Below are 12,913 nucleotides of genomic sequence, written 5' to 3'. Positions count from 1 at the left end.
TGGGGTTGAAAGATGGCTTTCGGAGTCAGTTTGATATGTTGGATTTCAGGGTTGAAATGTGATTTGACCTTAAAATCGTAAGAAACTCTACGTGCACACATGACTTAATAGAGGGTAAAACATACAAAGATAGATTGGATGTGACAATTAGTAAGTGGCATGTGTTGCCTGACCAGTTACTATGTTGAGATGTATAGATTGTGCCACTATAAAAGTTTATATGTTTCAACGTTTAATGATTATCAAAATGTTGTTTACTGTATTATGTGTTGATAACGGTTTCACGAATGAGTTTCATGTTTATGACATTGCTGAATAACTGTTGACATGAAGACCTATTGACGTTTTAAATTTGTTATTGATTTTCATTAATGATTTTTTAAAGAAAAAGAATATGTTCATATTAAACTACATTCATTGGGCTTTGGCTCGTGTTCTCCATGTTTTATGTCCTCTCCGCCCCCCCCCCCCCCCCCCCCCCCCCCGTTAGCGAGCAAGTTCCTGATTCAAGCTAAGTTGTTGGCTATCACACGACAAGAATCTCTTGCTACATTGTAGGTTTACATGTTTTAAAGTCCTATATAGATAGTTTACATATCACGAACCACATGTATTTGAGTTTTGGGAGTGTAAGATAAAGTAGTTGTGATGGTACAGTTTAAAGGGTGTTCTTGTAGTACTTAAACTACGTTGACGGTTGTATATAGCAGGAGATAGAAAGCTATGAAATGTACTTGTGAATGTCATGATATGGAATATATCGAATGGTAAATAAATGTATTGAATGATTGTTGTGTAACGGTTCATATTCAGGTACAAATTGAGTTGGTTAGTTGGATGCTAAATGTCATCAGGGGAGGTGATGTTTAGCATCTTCACATCTCTTTCTAGATTAGGTGGATAATCTATGAGGGGATGTGACACTCATGCTCTTCAAAACTAATAGAAGTTGTTTTATTGATAGTCGGGGTTGGTTTGAGACTGTTGAAGATTTAGTTTGTTGGCCTTATAATTTTCTCTATGGCATTAGCTCTGCAGATGTCTTAAATAAAGTACGAACATCAGGTTTTGACATCAAAATACTTTCCTGCAAAATACTTTCCTAATTTGGAAATATTTGGCAGATTTATATAGTCTGATATTTTCCTTTATTGTTGTGTGGCTTATTTTCTCCTATTTGGGAGAAGTTTCCTTTTCTAGAATCGTCTATAAAAGGAGTGTTCTTGTATGCTTTCAATCAGCAATTTTTTATTACGCCAATTGGATTTTTGAGAGTAAGATGTTTGCAACCTTCAACCGAATTGTCCTACATTGTTATCTTGCTCATTGTTTACTTTATTCCATTGTGCAAGTTCTTTTTTCGTTGAATACAAGACTTTGAAGATTATTATAGTTTAGAGGGAGTCTAAGCCCTGGCTGCCAGAGAAAGGATTCTCAGCCTTAGAGGAAGCCTAAGACTCAGCTTTGGAGGAGGGAGTACTTCATCTTAGAGAGCTCCTAAGAATCAACAATGAAGGGAGTTTACTGACATTGGGAAAGATATTGTTGTCAGAGGGAGTTTCACACACTGTCAAATGCCGAAGTGTTCATTGCTAATATTAACATACTTAAGTTTAGTTGAGAGGGAGTCTCACATCTAAGGGGAGCCTAGGTGATGTGCGAGTTAAGTTTTATGTGAGCAACTGTAGTAGTTGGGATTTTACAGATAAGTACTATGTTGTAAACTGCTTAACTCTTTAATATTAGTGGACTATCTTTCCTGGGCGTTCAGCCTCCCAGATGTAGATGTTTGTCACCGAAATGGATTACCAACTACTATGTGTCTTTACTTATTTTATTGTTGTTAGAATTTTTATTGTTACAACTATTGTTAGTACTTTCAGCTTAACAACCACATATTGAGTGGCGAGTCATCCTAATGCTTTTTTAGAGATTAAAACCAATATCAATTGACCGATTAAAGTATCATCCCTATAAAAAGAAATTGAATTAAAATTGTAAAATTTTTATTAGAGAATATGGTAGGCAAATTTTGTGAAAAGTTAATTTTAGAAAGTAGTAGGTATGTGATTTTTTTTATCCTTGTATAAGCTCCCAAATGGACCTAAGAAAACTCGTATCAAACTTTTTTCAATCTATAGTATGGATGACATCCAACGTAGTTGATCCAATATCATGATCAGTAATATTTATTCTTAATAATTGCTATTATTTTTCGCATAGAAGTAGATGATAAGATCCATACCTAAATGACCATAATAGAAACATCCTTTCAATTAAAATCCAATAAAAGTTAGACATAATAACAAGAAACCATTGTCATGAAACATGAACTAAAAGAAAAAAAAAAGAAGAAGAAAGAAAGAACGAAATAAATGAATTAGACGATTATCAAACAAGCCCTAAAAGATATCTAACTTGATCGAGCTCGAATACTCACTAACGATTCTTCATTTGATTTTGAATTTAGAATAGTTCTATATTTTTGCATGTCGGTCTTGGAAACCTCTCCTTCTTTTGATAATCCAAAATATTCAACTCCAAAGCCTGCCAACGATAATTTACACATACAATCATCAATCAAGTCAAAAAAAAAAAAAAAAAAAACTAAAGGAGATTAATTATCATAAAAAACCAACAAATTATGACTAAATTATCGAACACAAATTAGACAATATTTTTAAATGTTTGATAACTATTTAATTTTAAAAACATTCTTGAAAAAGTAGATAATAACCGAAAAAATAAATTTAAAAAAACAAACAAAAAGTTAATCAACGATCGTACATACCTTCAAAGAAAATGGCAAGAGATTGAATGTTGGTAGCGACCAAATAATGAAGATCAGTGCCAGCCCAAACAGGTCGCACAAAAATACAAACAATGACAGTGAAACAACAACCAATGAGAATAGTTAGAATCCTACTAATTGCAAGCTTTGCAATTTCATCGTCTCTATATCCTGATAGTGATACCATACAGAATGTCAATATGAATATCAGCAACCCATAATCGTATCTTGCCTTTATCTTTGGGAAGAATCGTATGAATGTTGATATTCCACCTGCCATATTTCATTTAAACACAAAAGAAAAATTATATTAAATGACACGTAGTAATGAGATTTCAAACATTTGATCTTTTCATCAAAGATATAATGTCTTAATCAATTGAATTAATATGTTCAAGTTAGAGAGAATGAGTTCAATTCATGGTGGCTACCTACATAGGATTTAATAACATGTAGGGGTGAGTATTTAATCTTTTGATATTTTGTTCAAGAATAAATTAATCTCTTTAACTAAATTTGAACTATAATGATGACGAGTTGATTGATATAGTTAAATCACTATTAAACTTAAATAAAACAAACACACAAACAAAGTTGTTAGTTAAGACATGTGCATGATTTATTTATTATTTTTCAAATACATTATTAAATCATTTCCCTTGGCTTAGATATATATTAAATTTGTAAAGTAAGCCTAATTAAATGGTAATTGGTATGTACTATTTTCTCTAAATTTTAAATTTTGTTGCCCCCATTTTATTGTACTAAAAGAAAAATGTATTGATTTGATTTATAATATAATACTCACACAAAAAATGAATCAAGATAAAACTCATCTCCAAAATTAGAAAAATACTCTCAAGTTTTTTTTAACACTAAAAATTGTTAAACTCCATCAAATATCGTAGTCAATTATGTAGACTTCGACTAATCTCATGAAATAACAATATGATTGTATCATTCCTTGTTTATACACATTTTAGGTTGGTGAGCACTTAGATATTTGAGTGTACTATTCCTCAAAAGTAATTATTTTACTTTTTCACGTGTGTCGCAAAGTGGCCTTCTCGACAACACAAATAATTCTTTTTCAACATATTTTCAATGAAACCACATTATTCGAAATCAATCCAGTAAACTTAGCTTTGCAAAGTTTGTTTTTGTATAGTAATTACCCAAATTAGAGATAATCATATACATAATTAGATTACCATAAATTTTTTATGTCATGTTTTTTTACTCATTTTTCACTGGCAAGAAACATTTGAGGATGGACAATAACTAAAAATTTACCTAAGACGAACACAAACAAGCCAAGCATTATTGGTCGGCCAGTCTCTCCACCCAAGCTTGCCAAATAATGAGCTCCAAGCCAAGCATTATTGGTCGGCCAGTCTATTTAAACCTCGCCCTAGCGTCGCTCCTGCTCAAAACATGTCACGAGCATTAGGAATATGAATAGAATATAAAATTTATCATAATCTATCCATTCGAGATTTTAGGTCTAATGATAGTTTATTAACAATATTAAAATTAGAGGGACATGGTCTGTTAATCATCATCTTCACTGGTTGAATATGAATAAAAGATTAAATTGAAAATTTCTATCAATATTGCACTTACCAACTGAAAATTCAAAGACGACAATGACGGTGACGATAGCCCACATTGTAGACATTCCAAATCCATCATACAAAGGTTTGAAATAATAGAAGAAAGACACCAAGGTTATAGCTAATCCAACTTTCAAATCATGAACTACCCTTCTGGGGTCGTCCTTCGCTAGCTCGACCGCCATGGCCGGGAGCTTCGCAAATATGTGTTTCTCCCACCTCAAGCATAAAGGTAGCAACCCTTCATACCCATCAGAATTGTTCTCAGTTGCCATTGTTAGAGTGAAGGCTTGTGTGTATTGTTTTTGGGGTTATAAAAAAAACAGCGTTAATCTCTACTTAATATAATGTAAGTTTCCGCGTAAAATGAATTTTTTTTTTAAAAAAAAAAAAAACATTTGCATGTGAATACTTTGAAAATGTTTAATGAGTTATATTTTTTTTAATTTTTTTTTTCATTTGCCATTTATGAGTGTACTCATCTTTGACTGTTCTTGATTAACGTACAATCCCATAAAAAGAATAAATAATTTTCATACTGTACCGAACAGATCGCTGTTTTCAATTGCATATTTAAAACATGTGACTATTTCGGAAATTTATAGTACGTGGACATTGATAATATATGCTGGTTCCTTCATGGGCAGCTTTTTCAGATTTCTGTTTTTTCTTAAATCTTTTTTCAAGAAATAGGTGCGGACATTCTGACAATATACATGGTATACACGTATATAGCTATAAGTTGCTTATATGGAAATCAAGATTAAGATATATACTCCTTTTTATAATGCGTCTATGTTATTTTTTAAATTTGTATCCGTTTCCTCTAACTAATTTTCACGTTATTTGACTAACCTTTGAATTTTTAATCAAATTTTTAAAATAAAAATGAAATATGTAAATCTATTCTTTCAATTTTTCAAGATAATGACTTAGTATTTGAAATAAAGGAACAATAGAAAGTTAATAACAAAATAAAGAATAGTGTTAGTGGTGTAGATCAAGTAATGTTCATAAAGTATCAACATGAGTATAGCTCAACGAAATAAGACATACATTATTGACCATAAGGTTAAAGATATTCGAGTCTATCAATCTATACTATTGAGATTGAAATTTAGTTGGGTTAGTTTAAGTTTCTTTTTAATTATATTTTCTCCCACTACAAATTCTAAAACATGTTTCATTCTATATATAACAATGTGGAGAGAATCTTTCCTTTTCATTTTTTCCTATCTTATTATTAAATGTCTATTCTATTTGTTGATGGGATCCGACTATTTGACGGATTTAACTTGTCAAATTCGTTTGTGATTTTCTTAAAAAAAAAAAAAAAAAAAAGTTGTAATAGATGTTTAAATTATTTACCTATATTATTTCCACAAATATCTTTGACAAAGTTCATGTCTTCAATATTACCAATACTTATAACCTCAAACAATTTCAAAATTACAAGAATGATTGAAACACACTTAAAAAAAATGCGTTCTTAGGCTTAAAACTTTGTTAGTTTTATTGTTAATTTGTGCTCGCTAATGTTTTATTATGTTTAATTATAGGAAATCAAAAATTTGGAACGAAATGGGCTATTTTGAATTTAAACTGATAAAAAAAAAACCCTATAATAGATCAAAGTTTACCTTAGGACAAGAGAAGAGATCAAATTTAATGAAAATTGGTGAATTAGGGCAAAAAGAGATGTGAAAACTATGTGAGCAACGCTATATCCCTCTACTTTTAGGCGAATGGTCACTCTTTTTCTTTGTTTTTTAATTATCTATCCATTTACAGTATTAGATCGTCCTCGAGCAAGATAGAAACACGCAATCATACAAAAACAATAAGTTCACTTAATTTCAAGGTGATGTAGTCTTTTATTGTTGTGTGTAAATTGAAAGGAAATCGATGAAGATCCTTGTGTCGAAGCGGGGATCGTTTCCAATTTTAATTTTTTTATTACAAAACTTTAAATTACAGAATCAAAAACAAATTGTGCATGATCAAACAAAACCTTTACAACATGCTATAAAAAAAAAGAAATAGGGAATAAATTGACACTTACTCGATCCAAATCACGAACCCTTCGTTCTGAATCTCGAACTCCAAAATACAGAATCCCAATTAGGCAGCATCACTTGAGAACCTTTTGTATTCTCTTGGGAATGAGAATGTGCAGGAGTGATGGGCTCTGCACAAACTTTTGGAAGAGGGAAAGAGGATGAAAGGAAGAATAAGAATGAGAGTTTCCTTCACTATAATTTTTTTCAAAAAGGATGAAGAATGAATGGCTCAACCCCTTGAACTGCCTCGTGCACGTTTTTGGCAGAGAGAATTAAGGGGAGGGAGTTATAATTCCATTAAGTTAAAAATAAATAAAATTAATTTAATTAAAATTCATATATATATAATAACTACCTTATTATATATATATATATATATATATCAAATATAACATATAACCTATAGTTTTATATTGTATCAAATACAATATAACCTATAGTTTTATTTTTCTCAACTATGCATGACATTTAATATAAATCACATTTATACTAAAAATTAAATATATGAATCTCATTCATATAATTAATATTCGAATCATATTCAAATATTTAATTCCCCTCAACTATTTATGATATTTAACATAAATCATATTTACATTAAATTTAATTTTATGAATCTCATTCATATAATTTGTATTTAAATCATATTCAAAATCCTCTCAAAATACTTTATGTTATAATGTATCTAATACATTATATTAATTATATCACATATAATTAATTTAAATCATTATATCATATATAATTAATTTCCTTCAATTAATTTGAACAATTCAAATTAATCCAAAATTATTTCTCAATTTAATCTCTATTGAGCTATAGAGAGGACCAATGGATCTGTATATTGAAGCTCCAATGATACTTGGATAATTAATTAAACTCTTTAATTGAATTACCCAACATCTATTAACTATCAGTCACTCCACTAAATACCAACAGCTGCACTCTTTGCACTACAAATATATTTTTGTGTCTTGGATATAACCAATCAACAATGAGATGACCCTTCACAAATTGCTCATAAGTATAGTTGGACCAAAAATATCATTTTGCCCTTGTAGTTACATCTAACTTCTTAAGTACCACTGATTCCTCTAATGAACAATAAGTCATATTCCAACCATGATCAAGTCCCTCTCGGGCCAAGAGGGTGTAGCCACATTATTCAAGCCCTTAAGGGAGTAATTTATCTATTTAGTACCCTTATATTAGGGAATGAGTGAGTTCCGTCTTGTGTAGTTGTGTTCCCAACTCCCTAATCAGAGAATCCCCAAAATAGTAGACATATTGAGTTGGCAATCTGGCCATTCTCACCTATAAAAATCAAAGGACGGCCTTCACGTGCAGGAGTTCACAACACTCAGGATTCAGGTCATGTCACCTATGGTCATCCTGATGAAATGTAAGTCTCTATTACTAATGGTGTTATACAATAAAACTAATCATTTCGTGGTCCGGTCTTATACAAACTATTTGTATAGGATACCCCCGCTCACATATTTCCATATGAATGATCAGGATAAGATTATTTGTAGTACTTTACAACACTTATAACATCTACAAAACGGGTCGTATTCGTAGTGTCACTAGGATAAGGTATCCAGCTTTATCCATCTACTACAGACCATTTAAGTTATTATTTAAACAAGATTCATATGTATGTTTCTACATACTTGTTTAAATTACATAAAATAATGTATGATCTTAGTTTATTGGATTGAGTGTAAGCTCGTAAAATAACAATTATTTTACTAGTAGTAATTTGTTTATACAATGTTTATAAATTATGAGAATACAAAAGATTTAGGACACCAATCCCAACAATCTCCCACTTGTCCTAAAGCTTAGGGAGCTTAATGTACAATACAAATAAAGTACAAAATACAATAAATTAGGGCGTACACTATACCCCAGTAACATCTCCCACTTGCTCTAGATAATCATAGACCTAGACTTTCTAGATCACCCTCGAACACTTTAGTTATGATAGCCTTTGTAAGCAAATCAGCAACGTTGTTCTCCGAAGCAATCTTCATGATAGTCATGTCACCTCGATGCACAATCTCTTGAATCAAGTGATATTTTCATTCAATATGTTTGTCTTTACTATGCTTCCTAGGTTCCTTCGAATTTGCCACAGCACCACTATTATCACAATAAAGTGTGTTGGGCAAAGACATATTTGATACAATTTCCAAATCAATAAGGAACTTATTAAGCCAAACAGACTCTTTAGCAGCTTCACAAGCAGCTACGTATTCGACTTCCATAGTGGAGTCTGCGATGCATCCTTGCTTAATGCTTCTCCAAACTAGCTCTTCCATTCAGAGTAAATACTAACCCTAATATGGATTTCCGAGAATCCTAATCAGTCTGAAAGTCAGAATTCGTGTATCTTGTAAGGATCAAATCCTTATCTCCATACACAAATATATAGTCCCTCATTCTCCGAAGGTACTTGAGGATTGTTTTGACCATCGTCCAGTGATCTAATCATAGATTGGATTGATATCGACTGACAATCCCTACTACATAGAAAATTTCAGGTCTGTTATATAACATTGCATACATAAGGCTACCAACAGCTGATGCATTGGGTTTTCGTCTCATTTCCTCAACCTTTTGAGGAGTTTTAGGACACTGTTCCTTGGACAATATAATTCCATGCCAAAAAGATAATAAACCCTTCTTGGAATTGTGCATCAAATATTTGATAAGCACTTTATCAATATACGATGCCTGAGACAAAGGCCAAATTTTTCTTCTTACGATCCCTGATGATCTGAATCCCTAGAATAACCTGTGTCTCTCCCAAATCTTTCATTTGGAATTGGGCGGCTAGTCATTTCTTTACATCAATCAGAAAACCTACATCATTCTCAATTAGTATGATATCTTCGACATACAGCACAAGGAAAGTTACCGAGTTGTTGATGATTTTCTTGTAAACAAAAGGCTCATCAACATTCTGATCAAAGCCATAATATTTGATCACAACATCAAATCTTATATTCCAAGATCGAGATATTTGTTTAAATCCATAAATAGATCGATTAAGCTTGCAAACTTTTTGCTCTTGATCTTGTTCAATGAATCTTTTTGTTTGATTCATATAGATGGTCTCTTTAAGATTAACCATTTAAAAAGGAAGTCTTGACATCCATTTGCCATATTTCATAGTCATAATATGTGGCTATGGACAAGAGAATTTTAATAGACTTTAACATGACAATGGGTGAGCAAGTTTTTTCATAGTTCACTCCCTCAAACTGGGTATAACTCTTTGTCACAAGCCTAGCTTTAAAGGTTTGTACCTTTCCATCTACACCTCTTTTCCTCTTGTAGATATATTTGCAACCTAGGTATAACCCTTTGCCATAAGTTTATGAGCACTGACTTTGTTGGGATATTATGCTTATAGTGTATGTGAAATTTGTTTGAAAGTGATATTTTTAAACATTACTATGTTATTTTTCTTAAAAGGTTGTTAAGAATATACTTTGTTGGTATAATTAGCTTATGGAGTTTGTGAACTTCTTCTATTGAAGAATGACTTGATTGAAGTGTACTATGTTTGGGGGAGAGGGGAGAGGGGAGAGGGGAGAGGGGAGGTGGGTGGTGGAGAGGGTTGAAAAGTTTAAGAGCATTGACTTTGTTGGTAAAGGATAGATGAAAATGTGGGATTTTTATTATATAATTTCGCATATACTTGTTGCTAGGAGCGCATTGAACAAACTGAGGCTGAGACGACAACATCAACAACTAACATGGTTGATGATGCTCTGAGTAAAGTTCTTGGCCCTGACCATGGTCATGTAAGAGGATTTGGGTTTGGTGTGACTCGTACAAAACTATCTCTATTGTCTCAACAAGATAACGAGTACAAGGTTCTTGAAAAAGAATATTTGAAGATGAAGGAATAAATGTTAGAAATGAAAGCAATGAAAGATGAAATGATAGAAATGAAAGCAATTATATCATGTTTTATAAAGAAACAGGTAATCTTTTTTCTTTAAATCACTTACATTCATTTTTTTCTTATAATTAGTTAACTTTTTTGTTTCATATGAAATTATCATAGGTTGAACTAATTGAGGAATTTTCAAACGCTACTGCAAGTGTATCTAAGGCAACAAATATTCCTTCAAATTTTCTAATATCATCTCCATCGGTAAATTTATTTGTAATGTGATGAGAATTATTCTTGATTTCATCATTATCTTATTCTAATATCTCATATTTTTCCTTTTGATGGAGTATCAATAAAAATAGTTAAATTAAGTGCAAGTTATTAGATTGGTACGACTCAGGAGAGACTGTTGCAGAAGGACGATGGTCTTCTAATGATCCAGCTGCTCTTGTTCATCACATTCCTATTGGTCCACATGTAGTTAGAGTATGGGTTGATGTATCAAAGAAACCCAACGCATATTTTTGGAGGCTTACATTTGAGATGACATGTATTGAAGAAGCTTTTGGCAGTACAGGTGCATGGCCATCTAATAAGGTGATTATTGGTATGTTATTTTCTAAGCTTATTTATCTACATTTATTAAAAGATTTTCTGTATTTATTTAATATTCACTATTGTTGGTGTATACAAAATCATATAGTGATATAGATTTTATAAATTTATGTAGGTAAATGAAATGATGCCTTACTACAGGAAAAGAGAACCAACAATGACAAATTAACTACGTATTTTTGAATACTTGGTGAATTTTGAACACTTTGTATTTTGAGGGCTAACTTATGTTGTTGGTGTGGTCATTAAATACTGTATCTAGCTTGTATTATTTAGACACAACTTTATTCTAGGAAATTATTTTATTTTTTAATATTAATAGGTTATGAATGGAAGTTATTAGTATTTATTATGTTATGAAGTATATTATGTGCGTATATTTTAACTAAAATTGAGTACTTCAGCTAAAATTTATCAAAATCTAATTAATTAAAAAGTTATTTTTGAAAAAAATATTACCTCTTTTATAGTCGTGAGTTAAAGCTATAGAAAGAAAGATTTATATAGCAGAAACGAAATGTTATTAAAAGGTTATTATAATAATTATAATAATTGGAAAGGATTAAATAACATTACTATAGCATACAATTACAGCTATAAATACTATATTATAGCGTTGGAAAAAGACTATTATATGTTAAAGATAACACATTATTTTAGCTATACAAATATATTATAGTTTTAATAAAAAAATGCTATCAAATGTTTTTATAGCATCGTATATAAGCTATATCTTCATACTTTATAATAGCTTCATTATAGTTTTAGAAAAACGCTATAAAAAGTCCCAGACTTTTAATAACATGGACTGTCAGGATTTTCCAAAAAGGCTATAAAAAGCCTATTATAACTTTTTTCGTTAGCTATCGTATATGTTATTTATTGTTGTGCTTTTAAGGTTGTCACATTTGTTTAATTAAGCAAGACGTTTTCTGTACTTCGGTCAAACTATTATAAATCGTGTTCTTGCTAATTTGCTCATTATTCTGTTCTGCATGTTCTTCATCCATTGAGTGCAACACTTCAAAGAGTTTGACAGTCTTAGGGGAGCCTAAGTCATTGCTACCATAGAAGGGATTCTCAGTCTTAGGGGGAGCGTAAGACTCAGCTTCAGAGAAGGAGTTCTCTATCTAATGGAGACCTGAGATTTGTCAGTAAAGGGAGTTCGCTAATCCAAGAGAAAGATAATCAGGTTGATAGGAGTCTCACACACTTTCAGGTGTCGAAGTATCAGATGCTAATATTAATATACTTAGGTGGAGTCTAAGTTTAGTTGAGAAGGAGTCTCACATCGAGTAGAAGCCTAGGTGACGTGTGAGTTGAGCTCTACGTGAGCCACTATAGTAGTTCATGTATTACAGATAAATACTACATTACAAACTGTTTAACTCTTTAATATTAGGGGATTATCTTTCCTGGGCACTCTGTCCCCCAAACGTAAGTGTTTATCATCGAACTGGGTTACAAACTGCTGTGTACCTTTACTTGTTTAGTTGCTGTTGATATTTTTGTTGTTACAGTTGTTGTCAATGCTTTCTGTTTAACATCTGCATATCAAGTAACGAGTCATCCTACTGCCTTTTTCAAACCCAATAGTAGTGATCACAAAGAAACATCATTTAAGGAGACACGTGTTGAGGATCTCAAACATTGAGAAGATGAAAAAAATATCACAATTTTAGTTAGATACATGGATTATCTCCTCTCACTACATATTGATTTTGAGATGGAGTCATGTTTATCTAATAATCGCTATAAATTTTCAACCCTCTTATTTGAAAATGCTTCAAAGCATTAATAAGGAGTTTCTTCATCAATGGTAATGACATGATGAGGTAAAAGAATAGGTTCCATGCCACGGCTGCAATGAATCTTCATCTTGCAAATCCTTTTGGTGTTGTGGTGCTAAACTTGATTGTACTTC

The 12,913-nt window shown here is 31.5% G+C and overlaps 2 pseudogenes; one reads left to right on the top strand and one right to left on the bottom strand.

Annotated features, from left to right (window-relative positions):
* Positions 1-2,413: 2,413 nt before the first annotated feature.
* On the bottom strand, positions 2,414-4,679 carry LOC150037932 (aluminum-activated malate transporter 2-like; annotated as a pseudogene).
* Positions 4,680-9,695: 5,016 nt separating this feature from the next.
* On the top strand, positions 9,696-12,643 carry LOC150037931 (uncharacterized; annotated as a pseudogene).
* Positions 12,644-12,913: the final 270 nt, after the last annotated feature.

This window comes from Benincasa hispida, chromosome 2 (genome assembly GCF_027475165.1).
Source record: "Benincasa hispida cultivar pf3 chromosome 2, pf3_genome.v1.1, whole genome shotgun sequence".
Classification (NCBI taxonomy): Eukaryota; Viridiplantae; Streptophyta; class Magnoliopsida; order Cucurbitales; family Cucurbitaceae; genus Benincasa; species Benincasa hispida.
The sequence above is the reverse complement of the archived record's forward strand: the minus strand, read 5'-3'. Positions and strand labels throughout refer to the sequence as shown.